Source organism: Gallus gallus, chromosome 3 (assembly GCF_016699485.2).
Source record: "Gallus gallus isolate bGalGal1 chromosome 3, bGalGal1.mat.broiler.GRCg7b, whole genome shotgun sequence".
In the NCBI taxonomy this organism is placed as follows: domain Eukaryota; kingdom Metazoa; phylum Chordata; class Aves; order Galliformes; family Phasianidae; genus Gallus; species Gallus gallus.
Window position 1 is genome coordinate 3,016,536 of NC_052534.1, and position 10,708 is coordinate 3,027,243.

Below are 10,708 nucleotides of genomic sequence, written 5' to 3' on the forward strand. Positions count from 1 at the left end.
GGAAAATCATTTCAGCAAATTCTGTCTCTGTCTGTCTGAAGGTTTGTAAGGATGGTAATAAAACAAGACAAAGATGAAGTAAACTGGCAGCAACAGGGATGGAGGCTGCAAAACAGTACTCATCTGCTGTGGGTCCATGCATTTCTAGATCAGACAGACAGCTTACAAATGTGTTTTTTAACATCTGTGAATAGTACATGAAGCAGCATTATTGACAGTAAAGGAAAAAAAAAAAAAAAAAGATGCCCTATGTTCTGTAGTAGGATTAAGCTGTTTTCCAAGCTCCATTAGTTGACTCACTATTTTAACTTGATCCAAAGAAAGCATCAAAGTGATTCATGGCATATATGGCAAACACCTCCTCTACTCAGAGGACAAATTCTGCACCATGTGAAAATGCAAGCACATGCACATGAGGTGTGCACCTAGCAATCAAATCTGGCTTCTCCAAAAGATTTTTCGTCTGTGTAAATGATTCTGTCACCTGATATACCAAATGCAGTTCCTACAGTAATCCTGCAGCCCCAGCCTCCTCCTCACTAGGCAGCAGATCTATGTGAACATGGGGATCTTCATTAGGCCTTCCTTAAATCCTCTGAATACACACCCAACTATCAGCTCTCACTGATCTCTCTACAAAATCTCAGAAGCTATAATTGCTATTTTCTAGCTGCATCCACGTCACCCTTGGTGCTATAGACTCGTTGACCAATTAGTGACATAAGCTCCTGTAGCCAAGGAGACTGGGAGGCAGCAGTTTAGATGAACATTAGAATATTCAGAGACACTTCCTGAGATTTAGATTTTGGTTCTGTTTAGCATTTTACCACATTGGCAGATTTGCAGTACAGCTAATTAGAGCTAGGCATGGCTGGTACAGTCAATCTAGTCATATTGCCAACACTACTGCCACTGAAAAGACTGGAGAGTGCTCCTTTGGTATCTGAAAGGGCAGTAAGAAGGAAGGGGACAGACTCTTTAGGAGGGACTGTGTGACAGGACAAGGGGAAATGGTTTCAAACTAAAAGAGGGGAGATTTAGATTGGATATAAGGAAGAAGTTTTTACCATAAAGAGTGGTGAGGCAGTGGCACAGGTTGTACAGAGAGGTAGTGGTGCCCCATCCCTGCAGACAGCCAAGGTCAGGCTGGACAGGGCTCTGAGCACTGATGGAGCTGTGGGTGTCCCTGTTCAGTGGAGGGGAGTTGGATAAGATGGTCTTTAAGGGCCCTTCCAGCTCAAATGGTTCCATGATTCTATGATAATCATGGTACCTTGGTAGCTTAAATCAATGACAAGCTCTCAAGATTCCTGCAATGCATAAGAGTACAGTCCCTGCAGAGAAAGTGCTGATGCTCAGAAGAACAAATGGGTTCACATTCACTATGTGGATGGAGAAGCTCAGAGCTACTAATCAAACCCAGATTTTCTGAGTCCAAGATGGATGCTTAAATACAGATACCAACCATTCTGTTCTAGCAAGTTCCTTCCACTATTTCTGCTGGGGAGAAGCCAAACTTCCAAAATCATTTGCTTGCAGTGTTCTAAGAAATCACTCAGCCTAGAGATAAAAATCATTTAACTTCTTTTTTTTTTCAGTGAATGTCTTACTGTTTTCTATATATTATTATCTGCAAGATAGCACAGAGCAATAGACCAGTGCAGTGTTCCTTGTATAAGATGGTGCACACACTGCCTTCAGAGACATTCTACAGACAGTAGAGTGAAAGGAGGAAGGAACAGGGAAAGATAAAAGGGAATATAAGTAAGGAGATCAGTGCCAAACCTGTGCTCTATGCACACCGTAACTAAGCCTCAGGCAGCATGAGAACTGCTTCTTGGCTTCTGTAAACTGCACGTTCTTCTGTCATTAAAAACCAAAGAAATATTAGTCTTATTTAATAATCACATTGCTCTCACAACTTAAGTACTGACAAACATCTTTCCCAGTGAAGAATGTTGCTCTCACAGGACAAATGGAGAGGGATTGGAGGCAGAGTAAAGAGCTCAGGCACAATTGCATTGAGCTGTGCTAGGAAGGAATTCTAAAACACCCATAAGAACACCCCATAAATATTACTTTCTAGGTACTGTTGAATTTAAATAAAATCTTGGTCAAGACAGTGAGCAGGTCACCAGCACTTGCTCAGTAGGATAATCTCCTAGAGCAAACATGACACATTTTGAACCTAACAGGCTCATTAGTCATCACCCAGGGTGTTTACTCACTCTGTACCAGACATTCCCCACTTTCACCCATGGTTAGAACCACAGTGTTTTATAGATACTCCGTGGTTGCACAAACCACTTCCCCTCTCATGTGCAGTGACAGCAATTGAATTCACAGAAGAGTTCTGGTAGGAACTTCCATGGGTCACAGCTTAATCCTCATTGATTTGTGTCAAAGAAATGCAATAGTAACTGTGTTCTTTTTCAAAGGCTGCAGTTTTGTCTGGCTCCCACTGCTTACTACAAATGAGAGATGTGTATCAAACTGAGGCTCCACTCCTTTTGTTAGCCTGGAATCACTGACGTTACAGTTTCATTAACTTGCAACTAGATGAAAGCCCTCGGAGACAACGAGAACATAAAGTGCCATTACAGGGACTGATCCAACTTCAATTTATGCATTTCTCTTGACTTCAACCCCAGCCTATAAAGATTGGCTGGGAGACTTGACAATACATTACAAGTGATTTCGATTCTGAGCAGTACTGCTTATTAAACATGTTGACCATCCACTGCCACAACACACACAGATAATGCCACACATCACAGAAACATGACAGTGTTACTGCTTAAGCTGGCAGGTAAAACAACAGCACAACATAATGCCTGAATACTAACATCTCAGGCTGCTTCACCACTCTTCACAAGTGAAGTTCCCATTACGACTGCTATTTGCATCTAGTGGTAGAGCTTTACCTCTCTTCTGCTCTGTTAGATGCAAACAGCAGCCTGCCCTCCTTGGAAGCATACTCTCAGTGCTGTGGTTTTGTGAATCACGGCCTAAGGCAGGATACCATTCCCAGCGCAGGGTCTGGTAATAAGCCATTAGGTTATGGATTTCAGCTGTTTTGGCATTCATATTCATATTACAGACAGACAGAATTGACGAGCATGCCAGTGGGCTGGAAGTAAAACCAACCTCATGAGGCACCTGTCAGCTGAGCGCAGCACAGCACATTTTAGACTGACCAGTGACAGACTAATGCAAATACACAACTGCTGGCTAACTCCAAAAGGTTTCAGGAATTCTCTATCACAACCATATAGATCAAATCTTGCAAGTTCTGTTAAATCAGTGCTATAGCAATAATATGGCTAATCTTCCACTGTTTTCCTTCCTTGGTGCAAATGCAAAAAACTTGAATTCTGCCACTTCCACGTTATCTTTCTTTTCAAGACCTTCCAACTCCACAGACCATGGCTTGTCCAGGTGTGCAGACAGCTTGGTAACTCACATCACACATCATGCCTATGGTAGGCTGAGTTCACTGTGAGATGCTGCTGCTTTCCATTGCCTACACCAGGACAGAGGCTGGTGGTCTGCATGAGTGCAAGGAGACTTCTAAACAGGATTGCAAACACTGCTAATGCACCCCTAGCCATTAAAATTCCTCGTAGGGCTGTACACATTCTGTACAGTTACTCTGCTAATGAGAGCCTTGCCACTGGCAAAAGACAGCACGGCCTGTCTGGTCCCTAAAGGGTAAGTAACCGTATATCTGGACCAGATGGATTTTCTGCTCCTCTCCACACTGAACTTCACTTCACATGATGGTCAGGGAGTGAATTTGGTAGAAGGAAAATGCAGCCACCAAGTCTCCTTCATCCCACTTTATTTATTTATTTATTTATTTATATTTTTTATTTTGTGGAGGTAGATAATCTGCATCCTGTCACCATGAGAGCATGGTTGGTTGTAGGCTGGGCCGGTGATCTGTGAGAACAAAGTAACTGCTTTTATCTCTCACTGTTGCCTTGAAGGGTTCTTCAGCTCCCAGAGCAATGACCCAGACACACTGGGCAGCACAGCTTCTAAAGGCATTCCTTATGACTGAGCCCCTAACAATACATCCAAATGTCACAAAAAGTCAGTAAACACTTTGAAGGCTCAAGTGCACATTCTAGATAGCAACACCAGGAACTTCTGTTTCTAGTATCCGCTGCAAAATAAAATAAAATAAAATAAAATCTAAATTGCAAGCACATTTCAAAGATTTTACTGTGTTTTTTTAGTCTCTGGCTCACAAGACTTCTGATTAAAAAAATAAAATGAAATAAGGACAGATACAAGGCAAGACCAATGCTTTTTCTACACTGCATTCATTTCCTAGTAACAGCCCACGCTCATCCCTAAATCTGTGAGGGAAGGCTTAGGAGACTTCTGCTGGAGCTCACTCATAAAATTCCTTCCTTGCAGCTTCCTTCTGGTCTGAAACTTGCCACCTGAGAACAACCCCTGCGGGCTCCAAGGCTTGAGGAGCAGAACAGCTTGCTGGACATGTACGTGGGGCAATTCTGGCTGGATATGCCATGGACATACGTTGGCTTCCAAGCTGCAGTGACTGATTTTTCATCCCACTGATGACCAGGTTACTGTAACTGCAGTTCCTGCATGTCTCAGTCATGAAAGCGTATGGATTGATGTGACCATTATCTAACTCCTGATTCATTTCAAAGATCAGATTACTTTCACGTTTGGTTATTTTAACTTTGAGCTGACTTTTTTAGACATCCTGGGAGAAAGTAATATTTTCTCATAGTTTATTTGCATATAAGTATTGTATACTCATGATGTCACTTAAAGCTACTTTCAGAATGTACATGTTTTCAGAATGCACATATTTCGTAAATAGTATGAATTAAATGGAACTGTGATTTCTCCATATGTACAGTGAGTAGGGAAATGCTTTCACTAGCACTTAGTGAAAATAAAAGGCATCAGTAGAATAAGAGATCTGTATCGAGCGGAGAATGGAGAAGGTAAATATACTTGGGTAGTAGATCTCCCATGTTCACAACAGAGGACATAATGAAGGGGCCAATACGGTTACTCTGAATCCACTAGAGAAGCTCAGAACAAATGAAGTATCTTCAAAATGTGGGTCTGATGCAGAGGGGAAGCCACCAATGAGACTGAAGTACAGGTACTCTGGGTGGTGTTGGAGTGTGTATTTATAGTTTGATTACGGTATATGAATTAAACCATACAACGTGTACTGCTTTTAGGGAATATGAATCAGAGCCTGGAAACATTTACTCATGTAAGCTATGAGTAGCACTGTTACTCATGAGCAGGAACCAGTTATACTGGGAAGGATTTAGGCAGTCTGGCCATTTCTATTGCTATACAGACAGTAATAACAACTGTTGACCATTTAAAAATCATACTCGTCATAATGAGAGAAATCTAACTCTGGCATCTGCTGATTCCATCTCATTTCTAAATGTAAGACTGCGAGTTCCTTCAGACTCCTTTGATGACACATGTTAATTGTCCAACTCTTTTTCTCTTTCCTTTAATGAGAGATATCACACAGTCTCAGCACAACACGCCTAATGGTTTCCCTGTGGCAATAAATTTTCTGATTTAATTTGTCACCAACATGCCCTCTTATCTCATAATAGACATTTCTTCATTATTTGAAGTAATAATGAAGAACTTGTGCTTCTAATGATGCTTGTTCTACTTGCAGAATACAGAATTCAGTCAGAAAGGTGAGACGGCATTGACAGAAGCTCTAAGAAGCTCCAGATGAGAGAGAAACACATTCATGTACTTTTATTTTAGAAAACACAGCTGGCATTGTGCGGGGCTGCAGATAAGGATTGGGGTTCAGATGTTTCTGAGGTGATAAAATCAAAGTTATTCAGTGAAGATGCTCTGGGTATTGGTGAGACTAAAAAGGATTTCCTTAGATGTTCTTCCACTGATTTTAATTCTAGCATTTGTCTTTTAAGAGATCTTGTATAAATTGTCCTTTGTAAAACTTAATGGCAAATGAACACAGTTTTAGGATCTGTGTGCATGTTATACAAACACCCAATTAAATACAGTGCCGAGCTCATTTTACTCATAGAATCATAGAATGGCCTGGGTTGCAAAGGACCACAATTCTCATCTCGTTCCAACCCCCTGCTATGTTCAGGGTCGCCAACCACCAGACCAGGCTGCCCAGAGCCACATCCAGCCTGGCCTTGAATGCCTCCAGGGATGTTCTTCTGTGCTGACATCCAAGGCATGACACTGTAAATTTATTTAAAACATACTAGTGTCCCAAAAGGCTGGCTTCTTGTGCCTAAGGTCTGTGTTGGTGTTTGCACAGTGTTTTAATTTGTCATCACCACTCCTGCCTGCCACGTGACATAAATCACAGAATCAAAGAATCACCAAGGTTGGAAAAGGCCTCCAAGATCATCCAATCCAATCCAATCCAATCCACCCACCACCACCATTTCCCCACTAAACCACATCCCTCAGTACTACATTTAAACATTTCTTGAACACCTCCAGGTCAATGACCCTATCATCTCCCTGGGCAGCCCACACCAGTACCTGACCATTCTTTTGGAGAAGAAATTTTTCCTAATATCCAAGCTGAACCTTAAAGTTTCTTTAATACTTACAGTTCATAAGAATCAAAAAGTTTTAACGAACAGGATCAGGAAAATCTCCTCTCTACAAGAGCTGATCTCTTTGGTAAGATCTATGCCTCCAAATGTCATATTTCATGGATATAGCCATGGTGGTGGAAACTGAAGAGCTGCAGCTAGTAAACGAGTGCAGTTTTCACTGATACCACTGGAAGCTGAGTTTGCACAGGTGATGGCTAAATTAGGGAGGCTTCATAGACTTTTCTGACAACTGAAGGAAAAGGTAAAGAATTATCACAGCATGAAGTATTGAGTTTTGGCTGTAACACAGAAGATCTAAGGTACTAAATAAACATTATCTCAAATAATTTTCCAAAAAAAAAAAAAAAAAAAAGGTCAAAGATTATTTCTCATTTTCCTATCTGACTTTGAGAGGAAAGCCTGTAAAAGATGTGGATATGGAAGGATTACCACAGCTAGGAGAACTACGTCTGTCTTAGAGGAGAAAACTGACTGATAGCTGATTTTTCACTACTCTCACTGCAGCAAAGAGCATCCATGAACTCCTCTGGTGTGTAAGAGGAGCCAGTCTGGGTGCTGCAGGCATTAATTTGCTCTTGTGCAGTTTGTAAAACACTGCAAGTTAAAATTTTGACTTATGATTTCGAGTATCCCTGACACATGAATGCAGGGAAAAACCTGTTGGGAATATCAGTGAAAAGTGCAGGGAAAAAATACTGGATAAATATTGATAATAAAATATGTCTTTCTGTCTTTTGAACAACTGTTTTCTTCTAGTATCGAGGGAGAACCTACAGTAAATTAGCTGCTTTCTTGTTTAATGTTCTCTAAGACAAAATGTTGCGGAAAAGCATTCTTTCTTCCTCAAAAAGGCTTGTTCCAATGGCTTTTCCTCATTAGTTGAAGAGAGCAGGGACATATTATTCTTGCATTCCTGTGGACTGCAGCAAATTGTCCCTCTTGGCTGTCATTGTTTCCTATGGAAGCAACAATAGGTTCCATTTATCCCAAGCTGACACTACATGGCATGTGAAACCCATCCAAAGAGATGGACTACTCCAAAATCATGTATGTAAAAGACCTAGCATGAAGCAAAGAAAGAGAGTTGTAAATGGTCTGAAAAAATGAAGCACCTCTTCAAGAATGGCAGTGACTTCCACCTCTAACCAGCAGCTCTGAAAATGTTAATTAACTTAAAAATCATCAGGTTAGATGCTCAGAAAGACTGGAGATGGGCATGCTCCAGCAAGGACAGCGAAATTCCACTACTAAAAAACAAGTTCTGATGAACTTTTAGAGAGTTTGCTAGAAACATCAAAGCATGGTGCAGCTGTTAGCATGTCAAAGGAGTATTGTGTACCGTCCAACAATTCACTGGTGTCAGCGTGTGTTTGGCGTTATTGATATTAGAATAAGCAAAGGCACTGGCCTGACTCTAGGCTGTTTTTGTTTCAGTTGTTGACAGTGCTATCAGGGTCTGCATGTTTTTATGGACGGTAGGTAACCCATCGACTGAAAGGCGTTGCACTGCACAGGGCTCCTCCCCAGCAGGACAGGCAGACACTTCAGTTGTCTGAGAAACGCCTGAACTTTCGTGTCCTCGCCCAGGAATTTTGGAGTATGCCTTTGCTGTTGCTCTGACGTCTGGTTTTGATAAGTGATTTTCAGAACCTACCGTCTCCTAGGAATTCTGCAGGAAGAGGCTGGGTGAGGTCACTCGGCTTTCCACTGAGTTTCCTTTCTCTGTTTTTGGCTGTTCTGTGGAACATGACCCTCCAGCACTCAGGAATATTTCTGTTCCCTTAGGAACTATCGACCACTTGCTGGTTTTATCTCTGCACACACAAAAGCTCCATGTCGCTGGAAGGGGAAACAAGGTTGACATTAACCAGGGGAACATAAGCAGCTCGTAGATGCAGCTGTGAGCTGAGTTCATTTATTAGCTCAAGTGCTGGCAAAGCTTGTGCTTGTTTCTTGGCGTCTCTATCGGCCATTGGACCAGATCCGAATAGCTGAAGGCAATGGAATAATAGCTGGTTTGTCAGCCCATTTTATTCATGAAACGGGGCATGGCGGGAATACTTGGAAAGAAGCAACAAGTAAAAGAAAATGCATCTTATTTTCCCTGATTCAACCGCTCTGCCTCACAGAGTGTGTGACTTGCATACGGCTCTTCTGTACGAGTCTATTCATATCAGATTTCATTTCTTGCTACACAGGTTGCCATGGATACAATTCTGAACTGCTGCTTTTGTAGGCCAGGAGATGTATGACTGCATCCTGAATGATTTTGCTCATCAGCGACACGCGAGGTTTTCTTTTTCCGAAAGAACAGGACCGAAAACCAACAGAGCCTGCATCTCACAAAATATTTGTGACAACTGAATTTTGCGCTTTGGATCCTCTTGAAGATTATCCCACTCTACGGGCCAGTGCCCTGTTTATAGAGTTGTTGATTATTAAGAAATGCATAACCATACCTACAAGGGAAAAAAGGTATTTTCCCAAGGCCTGGCAAAAGTTGATAGAATCACAGAATGGCTTAGGTTGGAGGGGACCTTGAGTATCACTCCAGCCCCCTGCTGCAGGCTGGCTGCCCCCCACCACCACACACAGTCAAAACAGACCCTTACACATTTGCCCTTGTTCTCGTTGTACTCATTCCAGCTTTTCTCCATGCAAAGACGGTTGGGTTCAATGAAGCCAAAACATAAACAGAGCCTTTAGAAATCCAAACTGTGTGATTTATCATGAGGTTGTTGTTTATCAAAACTACAGGAAGCCTTGGGTGCTACAGTAGACACAAACACAAAGATGGAGCATGTACAAGCAGGACAAAAGAGCATGCCATTAATATTAACTGCTAGCAATTCTAAAGCATCCAACAACAGATCTCAGTATTAAACAGACAGTCAGAAATGCTGGGATAAATGTGCCCCTCCACCTTCCTGGGTGTTATTAATCATACAGTATGCACATTGTCTCACCTTTCCTCAATTGGGCTCACCAGTGGGTTTCTTGGCATCATATTGACAGCTAAAGGAGGTCTGCCACAGTAAAATCTCTGGAAGACCACTGCATGCTCCAGGAGCTGCAAACGGAACTGAAAAATGAATGTCATTAGGGAGGACTCACACTACATGTTCCAGGGCAGCCCACAAAGACATGCAACACTCTGCACCAAAGAGGGGTCAGCTGCTGTCCTTGGGCTGCTGAAGCCACACTGACAGATAGCAAAACCACATTTACCACAAAGGGAAGCAGCCACAGCCTGTTGGATACTCAGCCACACCCGTATGTGTCGCAGGAGCTCATGGCTTTGCTGAGGGGCAGCACCACTGACTTGGCTCCAGAGCAGAGGTGTTGCGGAGGTGAGGATGAGGCCAGATGTGAACGTTTAGGAAGTGCATTTCAGCGTGGTCACTTACAAAGCGCACGACAGGAAAGGGCTGTCAGACTCTTCGGCAGGTGCATGCATCCTTCTTATGGCACCTTCGTGTTTCCCCACGTACATTTTACCTCCTTCTGTTACCCGCCCCCTCTGCAGGACAAATTAGAAACTGCACCATCGTTGATGCTGTACCACTTCCCATCACATCTTTATGAGCAGCATTTCAGACAGTTTTTCATCCATCAACACAACGGTGTTGCTCTCTAAGTGAACGTGAAAATTTTCCACTGTTAATATTTAATGAGACGCTGATTGACCTATTACACTGAACTAGGGCGTATCCAGGGGAGGGGAGGACACGAACAAATGTCAGGGCACAAAACAAATGCCCCATAACAAATTCTCCAAAACGACCAGCAGTTTTGAGTTGTCAGCCTGAGACGTAGCATAGGGCCAGATCCAGTGGGGGGCAACTGCTCAGGGGTTTCCAAAAAGTAGGGCTCCTTCAAGTGTCTCAAGTGGGTCAGGCTGTCTCACGAGTCACTGCTGAAATGTAGGCCACTGCTCTTCCATCTGCACAGCAGTAGCAGAGCTAAGTCGTTAGAGTCACTAGCACACAAAACACTCAAACAAGCCCTGACTGTAGAAGAACTGCTGGAATCGCATGAGTTTACAGGATGACACCCCTAGGATATCG

At 42.6% G+C, this 10,708-nt stretch overlaps 1 pseudogene; it reads right to left on the reverse strand.

Annotated features, from left to right (window-relative positions):
• Positions 8,302-8,480, reverse strand: C2orf73 (chromosome 2 open reading frame 73; annotated as a pseudogene).